This window comes from Candoia aspera, chromosome 2 (assembly GCF_035149785.1).
Source record: "Candoia aspera isolate rCanAsp1 chromosome 2, rCanAsp1.hap2, whole genome shotgun sequence".
NCBI classification, from domain to species: domain Eukaryota; kingdom Metazoa; phylum Chordata; class Lepidosauria; order Squamata; family Boidae; genus Candoia; species Candoia aspera.
The window spans coordinates 1,413,478-1,426,162 of NC_086154.1; the positions used below are offsets into that span (position 1 = coordinate 1,413,478).

The 12,685-nt window shown below is 46.0% G+C and overlaps 2 protein-coding genes across 2 annotated transcripts in view; both read left to right on the forward strand.

The window, feature by feature from the left end:
* The window catches only part of LOC134491913 (zinc finger protein 595-like), a 610,720-nt gene that overhangs the window by 297,641 nt on the left and 300,394 nt on the right, over positions 1–12,685 (forward strand). The gene's annotated exons all lie outside the window — the stretch shown is intronic.
* LOC134488789 (uncharacterized) overlaps positions 1–12,685 on the forward strand; it is a 107,560-nt gene that overhangs the window by 93,356 nt on the left and 1,519 nt on the right. The window lies entirely within an intron of this gene.

Below are 12,685 nucleotides of genomic sequence, written 5' to 3' on the forward strand. Positions count from 1 at the left end.
CTTTTAACTAGGTAAGTTTTAACTTTTAACTACGTAAGTTCAAATCTTTTAGGGAAAGGAAAGGATTGTCAAGCCTGTAACAATAAATTTCCTTTCAAAATCCAGCAAAATTCAGTGATCAAAAATCCCTGCTGGTCCCATTCTCATTTGATGATGGTGCTTGCGATAAAAAAAAATGTCAAAACAAGTTTGGGAAATACTTTCTCCAATTCATATGTTTCAAGAGTATGGATATCTATCTTGCGATGTTATTTTGAACAAGAACAGGTTACTTAATTATTTATGCTTCGGGGGAGGGGAGGGGAGGCAGTTTTCTGATGTAGGCAGATCAAAGGAGAAGTTTCAAGAAATTTCTCTAATCCAGGAATGTCAGAGCAGGATGCCAGGCGGCTGCATCTAGTCCTAGAACAAGCTGCAATGGGAAGAGGCAGGAGAGGCCCTGGTTATAAATAAATTGCAAGGACTTGCATTGTTGAAATTCAGGATATACATTCTCGTTTCAGATGACCCTGTTAGCATTTGGAATATTTTTTTCCCTCCACATTCAATGCTACATTACATCTCAGCTCCTCTTTACATTTTGTCTTTGCTTGTGTTCTTCTAGGTTTTGCCTTCTCATTATTTAATGATATCTATATGTACTTATGCATTTACAAAAGCTCTTCAGAGCTGATCCATCTCAGGCAAGTAAATACAGGCCAATATGTTGTCATGCATGGGAACATTCACACAGTGTAAAATTGGCAATAGAATTTCCCAACCTATTCAAATATTTACTTATGTTGGTGAAGAACTATTATTATTATTATTATTGGTATGAAATACTAGCTGTTTATCTGAAGCAGCTGGAAAAAAGAATATTTGAAAAAAAATCTTGAGATAATTGGTTTTAAGCTTCCATGATATTAATTTCTAAACAAACTATTCCAGTTGTGCAAACCCACAATTCAATTTTGTAATAATTTGACTTATTTATCCATTCAAAACAGATTCATGAATCAACATATCCTCTATCAAAAGGGAAGGAAGGAAGGAAGGAAGGAAGGAAGGAAGGAAGGAAGGAAGGAAGGATTTCCCAGCTCCCCTTTACTCTGAATCTAAAGTCTCCATCAGCCGTTCTGATAGAATGGGTAAGTCTTGCAGTCAACTCCTGAACGCAACTGATGGGGATTCAAGGGGATACAATGCAGTTCAACAATCCAAGTAGAAAATCTAAGCCACTTGCAGAGGGCTGTAAACTACTTTGCTTCTGTAATAGAGAAGAAGTTGAAGAAGCTGTGGTAGTAAATTAGTAATGGGTATAGTAGTAGCTCTGATGGTAGTAGTCGAACCGAGAGGAATCCATATTTGAACAGAATATAGACCCTATGTCTAGCAAATGAGTCAGAGCCCTAGACTTTCCAGCCAGGTGATATAACCTTCAAGGGTGACTCAGGTTCTTACTTATGTGGAATAGCTTCTTTCACTATTTAATTTGTTCAGTATCTAAAGTAAAGGTTTAATATTAATTCCTGATTAGAGATTTGGACAACTGATATCCTGGAGGATGGAAAGCTGATTGATCATTCAGTTGTTGTTATCTTTGTCAGTTCTGGACTGTCCATTCTTTATGGATTGAGGATTTAGAGATACATAACAATAATAATGTGTTATTATATATTGATTGTATACATAATTCCAAGAAAAGCACACATATACATTAGCATCTGAAGTATTTGATTCTTTGATTTATTTGAGAAAAATCCCCCGAGTCTGTATAATACATCATATACTGAGTCATATTATGATAACTGATCACAGCTTAATTACAGTTGGGTCCTTTTGAGTTGATTTTAGTGGATCTATTTAAACTCACTATAGATACATTCCACTGCAATTTAAATATATTTGTCCCATAAAGAGGTGCCCTTTGGACGCTTAATAGTCCTTAAATAAGTAGGGGCCTCATTTTTTCCCTCCAAGGTCAAGCCTAAAAATGCTAAAGAGTCAAAGTAGCAGCATGAGGATCAGCTATTATATATTTTTTATTTTAAAAAAAATATTGTTTTACTTTATGAAGCTTATATGTCACTCTAATTGCCAATCAGTTCTGAGCAGCTTATATTCATATCACGCATAAGCAAGGTTAAACTATCCAAAATCGTAATAATGGTACGGCCTTGCCTCCAGGTACAGTAACTCTAGGGTAATCCATTCCAATTCATTCCTTTGATCAGAGGCAAATTTGGAAAAGCAGAGCTCCCTCCTCCCATTATTTGGTATAACAAAGCCCAAAGACCATTAATGCCGGTTTATGTGTCTGTGAGCACATACAATTATGCCAGCAAGACGTGCACAAACCTTCATAAAAACCAATGCAGCATTTTATTATGCATTACTTTTAAAAATCTATATTTTAAAATGCTGATAGTTTTGTTTTGTGACAGAATATGATGAGGAAACTATACACGATACATTTCAGATAGAAAGACTGAAGGGATTTTGCACGGGACACAATTGGCTTTTACGTCTTTCTTCCTTTCTCTTTCTTCTTCTTTCTTTTTTTGGGTGAGGGGGGAATAGATAATGTCTCTGTTCACATTCTGCCAAAGAAGTGGAGAAACAGAGCAGAAAGCAAATTTTGCAGAGGGTTTAGATTTCTAACAGGTTATTAGCTGCCCACTCTGTTTCAGGTACAGTATATAGCTGATTGTATAAAAATGAACTTGAAATATTGTATGGGGTGGCTTTTCTTTTGGACACGTTGCCTCATGCTCCTGGAAAGTCCACCACGCTTTGCAAACCGTAGCAGCTCAGAGAGAGAGCGAAATGAAGTATTTTTCTATTTCTAAAGCTCAAGGACTGTTGGAGTCTAATTTGTTTCGAGTTTTGTCGCTAACAAGGCTGAGGTCTTCCGTATATTCTTGCCACCTTTTCTTGATCTCTTCTTCTTCTGTTAGGTCCTTGCCATCTTTGTTTTTGATCATACCCATTTTGGCCTGGAATTTACCTCCGATGTTTCTAATTTTCCGGAAGAGGTCTCTTGTCCTTCCTATTCTATTGTCTTCTTCCACTTCCGCGCATTGCTTGTTTAAAAATAATTCCTTATCTCTGTTTCACTCTGTTTCAGGTACAGTATATAGCTGATTATGCCCAAATTGTCCTGAGATATGTCTGGATCTGGGGTCATGCCCATGGCCTTAGGGCTGGGGGCGGGTGGGGGGAAAGCCGCGCTATTAATTGTGGTATTGGTGGCATTCAGCCCATTTCAAATCAAAAACCCATTTATATTTCTTTGCATGAGATGAATGTATGACAGTCCTAAGCGCATGTTCCTGTTCCGTTTGTCCATTCAGGTGGATGTGACAGTAACTTGAATACCCACATAGGTTTGTAAAATATTTCATCTTTTTCCTTGCAACATAAATGGGCACTTAGGAAGTTCTTCCCGTCCAATATTTTTTTCAGCAGTTTCAGGTATGATACTTTTTTTTTCTGTACAGCAAGCTTTATCATTCAGGCCACTGTCCTACATCTACTCAGCAGCTGCAGGCATGACATACCCAGTATTTATGGATCAGGCTAATGCATTTTCTTCTTTTCCCTAATTTACTGAAATAAACTGTTATGCAACATGATATTCAGTGTAACAGAAAACGAATCTCCCATTTGTCTTCCAAATTGTTGTGACATTTATTCCCATCTTGTTTATTAAAGTATATAAACAGGGGTATCTGTGGTCTTTCTGTGCCATTGACTAAATCCAAAGTGCCCAGTAAGGCAACCTTATTTAGAAGGCATAGACAGCTGTTACGGCAAGTTTATAATGGTAGATGCTTTGATTAGGCAAGCAGACAATCCAGTGAAGCTGGGAGAAGACTAATGTCATGTCCCCCGTTGCGATGTATACATACATCATAATGGGGAACATGCCTTTCCGGTGAAGGGGAGGGGGGGGAAAGAATCAGTGCTAATCCCATAAGCACTGAAAGACAATACAGATAAAGGACAAAGGAGCCATACCTTTGCCCTGACCCGGGAAGCCATCATCCTATCTCCCTGACATCTCTGCATTACCACAGGGGACACACCTGCTCCGGACACAGGAAGAGGACAGAGGCGATCAGCGCTAATCCCCCTGATTGCCCATCGAGACTCCGGAATCACCCCCTGATCGCCCATCGAGACTCCAGGTTCACCGTCGGTCAGGACTTTGGGACAATGGGGGGTGGGGAAGGATCAGGTCTGCACCGCGGGTATTTACTGGCTCCCTCGCACGCCATGTGCTCATTCCCGTCTTTCTCCATGTCTGCATTCTATTCTTAATAAACCAGATATCCTTAGCCCTGGCTGGTGAGTCTGTGTTTTTTCTGAATAAGGCAACCATCACATAAAGATGGGAATCAAAAAATTATTTTCCGCTAGCACCATTCCAGATTTCGTCTGTGAGGGATCAAAGCTGGCGATGGAAAGACTCAACCCACGAAGAGGTGGCTACCAGAGGACCAGCAACGGGGCACCCGACTCCAAGGCATGGGCAATCGGTGAGCACCCTATTCCCAGACGGTACAAAATCCAGGAGGTTCGAGATCAAGCTCGGAGGAGGAGGAGGCCGGAAGGAGCAGGACACCTGAAGCCACCAGAGAGTCGCAGGGTGAGTGGGTCACCCTGGACGAGATGCCGGGATCCCTGCCAGGGACACTCGGGGCGTCTAGGAAGCCACGGGACCTGCTGTCCTCGACAATCGCAGGAGCGGAGGGAAGGCACCAGATCGGACGAACCGAGGAAGGCTCCCAGACAGCTGAGAGGCTGAGGATAATGGAGGCGAGGCTGGAGTCAATCGAACAGCTGTTCCTGAGATGGTGGCGTGGGAATCCCGAGGAAGGGGTGAGGTGGAACCAGGTACCAAAAGTTCATCACCCCCCCTCCCACCCCTGAGACGCGACAGCCGGGGAGAGGAAGGAGATGGCAGGAGGCTGAGGCAGCGCCGGGCAGAGTTCACCTCGCAGAATCCGCCAGGAGGTCATCTTCCCCCCCTCCCACCCTGGAGACGCGACCGCTGGGAAGAGGCTGGAGCCGGCACGAGACGGAGGCAACGCCGCCCGGAGTCCGGCTTGGGGAATCCCCACACTGAGACCAGAGAACCCCAGCAGCCCGAGGTACGTCCAGACAACCAGATGTGGTTTGGAGCCCACCAGGAGCGGGGGTGAAAGACTTCGGGGTCAAATTTGACGGGGACCCAGCAACATTATCCTTCTTCCTAACAAATGCCAAGAACTACATGGAAGAATTTGGGCCATATTTCCGCTCAGAAAAGGGCAAAATTAATGCCATTGCTAACAAACTTAAAGGAAGGGCGGCTGACTGTATGTGCAGCTATGCCAAGCAGAAGCCCCAGAGCTCGATAACTTTGATGAGTTCCTCTGGGCACTAGATCTGCACTTCAGAGACCCCTTGGAAAAGGAGAGAGCGAAGAGATCCCTAAGGGGAATCAGCCAAGGGCAACGATCTGTAGCAGATTATGCCATGGAGTTTAAAGCACTGGCTGGAAAGGTGGTGGACTGGTCGCAGTCTACCCTAATTGAACGTTTCAAAGAGGGCCTGAACTTGGACGTTCTGAGGTGGGCATTATGCAGAGATGACCCAAACACTCTACACGAGTGGATACTGCTGGCCGGTAAGGCAGAAAATGCCCAGGAAACCTTCCTACAAGCCAAGAGGGTGGCGCAACAAGCGGCGACGGTAAAGGGACCCTGAACCGCTGCAGGGCCAGTGAGGCCAACACCCCAACCCTGGAGAGAGGAGAGGGAGCGACGGTTCACCAAGGGGCAGTGCCTTCGATGCGGGATAGAGGACCACAAAGTGGCAGCGTGCCCGAAAACAAAGGTAGTTGACAGGCCAGGAAAAACGCTGGGCAAACCACCTGTAGGGCCCAAAAAGATGCCAGTGGTCAGGGGAGAGATCAGAGCAAAAGAACTACCTTACTCCAGTGAAGAGGAGGAGAATGACCAGGAAGAACCAGTGGGAAACGCCAGCCACCTGCCCTGAGAAGCGCCAGAGGGCAGGTGGAGGACGAGAATGGGCGCAGCGACGTCTGGGTGAGTGCCAACTGTCCCACCCTGTATGTAAAAGTTAAGTTAGGTTCCACTGAGAAGTCGGTTGAAGTCTGGGCCCTAATAGACTCGGGCTGTTCTAGGTGCCTAATGCACCCGGACGTGGTTGCTGATTTAAATCTCCCCTGCTTTCCACTTCAGCACCACATAGTGTTCACGCAATTGGACGGTTCGGCAGCGGGAGGGGGCCTGGTCACCCAATTCACCGGAGATGTGGTGCTGCAGTTAGGCAGCCACCGGGAGAGACTGAAATTTGTCGTGGCACTGGTGGGCCACCCTTTAATCATCTTAGGCATTCCGTGGCTGGTACGAAGGAACCCATACATAAATTGGGAAACCAGGACGATCACGTTTGCAGACGGCTTCTACCAAGCACCTACAGGGGACTGAATTCCCCGTGCTGCGGTGGGGAGGGCGGCGTCTACAACCACACATCTGGCTGCAGCGGCCCTAGAAGGCTTGCCAGACAAGTACGCTGAGTTTGCAGATGTGTTCGGGGAGAACGAAGCAGACAAACTCCCACCCCACAGAAAGACTGACTGTGTGATAGAACTGGTCCCCAACACACCCTTGCCAAAGCCAAAAATTTACGCAATGACCCAGAAAGAACTGGCAGCATTGCGGGAGTTTGTGGACAAGAACTTAGCACGAGGCTTCATCGAGCCCGCAAACTCGCCAGTTGGAGCCCCAGTGTTGTTCAGAGAAAAAAAGGATGGGACATTAAGACTCTGTACGGACTACCGCGGATTGAATGCAGTCTCCATATCAAACAAATATCCCTTGCCCCTAATCAAAGACATATTAGCACATCTGGCAAAGGGGAAAATATTCTCTAAACTGGACTTGTGAGAAGCCTATTTCCGCATACGCATACGGGAGGGGGATGAGTGGAAGACGGCTTTCAATTGCCCACTGGGATCATTCCAATATAAAGTATTACCGTTTGGTTTGGCAGGGGCACCAGCGGTATTTATGCAATTGATCAACGAGGTCTTGCATGAACACTTGTTCAAGGGGGTCCTTGTGTATTTAGACAATGTATTGATATATTCTGAGACTGAAGAGGAGCATGAACGCTTGGTTAAGCAGGTGCTCAGGAAACTCCGCAAAGCCGAGCTATTTGCCAAGCTTTCTAAGTGCGAGTTTCATAAATCTCAGCTAGATTATCTGGGTTATAGAATCTCTGAGAGGGGCATTGAAATGGACCCTGGGAAAGTACAGGCCATCCTGGCATGGGAGCGCCCGCGCACTAGGAGGCAACTACAAAGTTTTCTGGGATTTTCTAATTTTTACAAGGGGTTCATCAAGGGACTAGCGGAAGTCATTTTGCCCCTAACTAATTTACTCCGCACCAAGGGTTTGGGAGACGCGCAAGGCACGAAACCCGGGAGCGCTACTTAACTGGACACCTGAATGCCAAAGGGCTTTTGATCATCTCAAAAGTCTGTTCACAGCCAAACCGGTTCTACAACATCCTGACCCCACCAAGCCCTTTGTAGTCCAAGTAGATGCCTCCAATTTCTCAATTGGGGCGCTCTTGCTTCAGCGGGATCCAAATGATCAGCTGAAGCCCTGCGCGTACCTCTCCTGCAAGTTCTCCGAAACAGAACAGAGATGGCATGTATGGGAGAAAGAGGCTTTTGCCGTCAAAGCTGCCTTAGAGGCATGGCAACACCTCCTGGAAGGGGCCACTTGCCCCTTTGAGGTCTGGACGGACCACAAAAACCTGGAAGCGCTCAGCACCCCGAAATGCCTCAGCCCCAAGCAGGTTTGCTGGGCTCAATTTTTCAGCTGCTTTAATTTTAAGCTGAAGTTCATACCGAGAAGAAAGAACTTCTTAGCTGACGCTCTCTCTAGGCGGCCCCAGGATGCCAGTCAGGCATCAGACATTATAGGTACTGTGTGGACCAAAACACAGCTGGGTTGCCAAGCTGTCACGTGTAGCCAAACTGGAACGCAGCGCACCCCGGCACAACCGCCTGCAAGGGGAGGGAGACGCATGTCAATTTCATCACAATTGCAACAGCAGTTCGTACAAGCCTTAAAAACAGATACATGGTTGCAAACCAATAAAAACAATGTTTCTTTTGAAAATGATTTGGCCTGGAAACAAAATAGCCTGTATGTGCCGGAGCAATTGTGAGCAGAGGTTCTGAGACGTTCTCACGATGACAAAATGGCAGGGCACTTTGGCTTTGTAAAAACGTTACATCTGGTAAGGCGACAATTCTGGTGGCCTACACTTAGGAGGGATGTAAAAGATTATGTCGCTGCTTGCCCTACATGTGCTATGGCCAAGCGAAAAGTGGGTAAGCCCCAGGGACTATTGCAGCTGGTGGCAAGACCCTCCTGCCCTTGGGAGGAAATCTCGATGGATTTCATCATAGACTTGCCACCCAGCCAGCGGAAAATGGTCATCTGGGTGGTTAAGGACTACTTTTCAAAACAGGCCCATTTTATTCCATGTGCCTCCATTCCCTCTGCTCAACAGCTGGCATGCCTCTTTTTAAATCACATTTACAAATTACATGGTACCCCCTCCTGCTTGGTCACAGATAGGGGTACACAATTTACTTCACAATTCTGGAAAACATTTTTGAAGTTGATTGGCACCAAGCAGGCATTGTCCACTGCTTGACACCCCCACACGGACGGCTCTACGGAAATCCTTAACTCCACCCTGGAGCAATTTTTGCGCTCCTTCATAAGCTACCAGCAAGATAATTGGGTAGACTTACTCCCCTTTGCTGAGGTGGCATACAACAATGCAGTGCACCAGAGCACGGGCCACACCCCCTTCCGGGTAGTCTATGGACGAGACTTCGTCCTGATCCCAGAGTTGCCACAGCCAGCTGCCCCGCCTTGTTTCCCAGATGACTGGGCTGCGCAGCTAGCCAACATTTGGCCAATCATTCAGCTGGCTCTCTCCGAAGCCCAAGCAACCTACAAGCATTATGCGGACAACCACAGGGCTGCGCAGCCAGACTTCAAAGTGGGAGATAAGGTCTACCTCTCCACTAAATTCATTAAGTCTCCACAGCCCTCAAAGAAGTTAGCCCCCAAGTTCATTGGCCCTTTTCCAATAGTGGAAATAATCAACCCGGTAACTTTTAAGTTAGAATTGCCACACAACTCGAAATGCATACATCCGGTGTTCCATTGTGCCTTACTGAAACCGGCTACCTCCTCAAAGTGGCATAAGGAACCCCCCCCCCGCCTCCTCCCATCATGATCGATGGGCAGCAGCACTTTGAAATAAAGGAGGTCCTAAATTCCCGAAGGCTACGGGGCACCCTCCAGTACCTGGTCCGCTGAAGACATTTCCCCCACCCTGAGTGGGTGCATGCCCGGGATGTCTCAGCGCAACGGCTAGTCACACGCTTCCATGCAGCATATCTTTCCAAACCGGCACCTTGAAGTATTTTTGGGGGGAGGCAGTATGTCATGTCCCCCGTTGCGATGTATACATAAATCACAACAGGGAACATGCCTTTCCGGTGGAGGGGAGGGGGGAGGAAAGAATCAGTGCTAATCCCATAAGCACTGAAAGACAATACAGATAAAGGACAAAGGAGCCATTCCTTTGCCCTGACCCGGGAAGCCATCATCCTATCTCCCTGACATCTCTGCATTACCACGGGGGACACACCTGCTCCGGACACAGGAAGAGGACAGAGGTAATCAGCGCTAATCCCCCTGATCGCCCATCGAGACTCCGGAATCGCCCCCTGATCGCCCATCGAGACTCCGGGTTCACCGTCGGTCAAGACTTTGGGACAATGGGGGGTGGGGAAGGATCAGGTCCGCACCGCAGGTATTTACCGGCTACCTCGCACGCCACGTGCTCATTCCCATCTTTCTCCGTGTCTGCATTCTATTCTTAATAAACCAGATATCCTTAGCCCTGGCTGGTGAGTCTGTGTTTTTTCTGAATAAGGCAACCATCACAGACAAGGACATCAAGTCTATTATGGAGTCATTTCTAAATCAGCCAAAATCTATATAGTAATAGCTTGAAGATGAGAAGATCTTCAGGCCAAGGCAAAGGTGAAAATACTGAGTAAATAACAGCTGCAGATACCTCTGCCTGTTTCTGAGTAATGAGCTCTTAGCTGCTGCAGTGTTTAGCTCTGCACTCATTGTCCTTTGAAAGCCCTTAATGTACCTAAAGCCTCCCAGGGCCCTTCCTGCTTCCTGCTCTCTCAGGAAGTCAAGTAGGTTCCAGAAATTTAACAGGCACCAGACACCCAACTGATACATGGATGTGCCACTCTTCATAATAAATTACTGGATGGTCGATGGATGAAGGTGAAAACCCGCAAGAGAAAAAAAGGTGTCCTGAAATCTCAGGCATTCATCACATCCAACCAACAACAAGGCAGAACTTGGTAGAAATGTTCAACAGATGAAAACTTAAGAACATTCACAAGCTTGGCTAAATGGGTACCTCTTGAACAATCAACCAAATGTGACTAGTGGAGATACGACATCCCTCTCCATCAGCAGCGAGCTCCACAATGAGAGTCCTATGGTTGAACGCAAAGTATCCCGCCTTGAGCTCCTACATGAAAGGCAAGATATCAGTCAGAGAAACAAACCAGTAAATAGGCAGGCTCTCACTTAAGTTACTACCAAGCTTCAGTCAACAGACAGGAAAACTGACCAGGAATACAGGAACTACCTACAGATAAGCAATATTTATTGTAGAAAACAGAAATCCAGAATCAAAGAATTTCAGCAACTGCTGAGACTGAAGAACACATCTGGATAATGTGAAGTATGTCTAAACCCGCTTGGGTTTGGCTTTCCTTCTGGCCTGATATAAGGGACCACGTGGCCTCTCTTCTGAGTGGGCTGGTGGGTGTCTGATTGTCCTTTGCTTCTGTCATGCTCAGACCTGCTGTCATTTTGTCTCCACTGACCGAGGGAGAATAGGCGCTCCTAATAATCAGCCTCTGAGCATTCTCCAGAGGAAGAACAGGGGGTTGTCCCTCTCCTAAAAATCTGAAAGGCTAGTCTGAGACAGAACGAGATAGATCCTCCAACCGTTACTAGGGCCTGAAGTTATGGAGGTCCCTATAAATCAGCACTAATATTCTGAAATAAGCTGAGAAACAAATACACAGCCTTTGCAAATACTGGAAAATAGAAGTAATATGGTCTTTAGCTTTTCACAGGTGGCAATATTCTGCACTAGCTGAAACCTCTGAAGGATTTTGCAAGGTAGGCCCACATTGCTGTACTGTTTGTTGTTTATTCATTCAGTCGCTTCCGACTCGTCGTGACTTCATGGACCAGCCCACGCCAGAGCCTCCTGTCGGTCGTCAACACCCCCAGCTCCCCCAGGGACAAGTCCGTCACCCCTAGAATGTCATCCATCCACCTTGCCCTTGGTCGGCCCCTCTTCCTTTTGCCCTCCACTCTCCCCAGCATCAGCATCTTCTCCAGGGTGTCCTGTCTTCTCATTATGTGGCCAAAGTATTTCAGTTTTGCCTTGAATATCATTCCCTCAAGTGAGCAGTCTGGCTTGATTTCCTGGAGGGTGGACTGGTTTGATCTTCTTGCAGTCTGGGGCTAGTTGAGCTCATCCTCTGTTCCTCCCCAGTAGCATTTTGACCATCTTCCGACCTGGGGGTCTCATCTTCCGATGGTATACCGACATATCTCTGGTTGTACTGATCCATTTAGTTTTCACGGCAAGAATACTGAGGTGGGTTGCCATTACCTTCCCCAGGGATCGCGTTTAGTCTGACCTCTCTGTCATGACCTTCCCATCTTGGGTGGCCCTTCATGGTTTAGCTCATGGCATCATTGAGGTGCTCAAGCTCCAGCACCACGACAAGGTAACGATCCTTTGCTGAAGAGCTGTACTGTAGTCAAATGTAAACTCCAAGGCATCCATTAAATGTGGCTAAGCTATCCTAACTCAAGAAGACTCTAGTCTGACTAAAGCAGGCATCTCCAGCCACCAGTATGTCTGTCATACTGTCCTGCCTGCTGCAAGGTAGAGCAGGTTCTCAAAGATTTTGGGATGTGAGAATGGCTGGAGAAGGAAGCATAATAGCCAGCAGCACAGTTTTCGAAGGCTGTGGTCTCTGGAGCATGGAACAAAACCACAGAGTGCTACTTTAAAATGGAAATACATTTCAGGTTGTTGACTACTTTCCATTGTGAAGCTGGTAACAAATATTTGGGGAAAATGAAGTAGCTGTTTTTATTTCTTCTATTTTTAAGGTTAGTGGTCCAGCAGTAAGGTTTTAATAAATAATCTTTGCAAATTATGATTTTGTCATAATAACCATCCATAGGAAATATAGGAAGCCCCCTTGTTTTAGTATCTGCACTTTGTTCACTGATGGCATTTTTTCTGTGCTGCATTTTGCAATATAATGTGCTTTATATCTGTTTCTGATTGAATATATTTTAAAATACATCTTGATGTTTTTTTATTTGTTCTTTTGTTTATTGGGGCTTATCTGTACCTCCTCACTATCAATGAAGCTTTATTTTTTAGCTATGGAAGGGGAGATTTCATGTACTTTTAGGAAAATCGTTTGACTTTTGGTTGCTAGGAAAGCTTTTTCAAGTTAGTC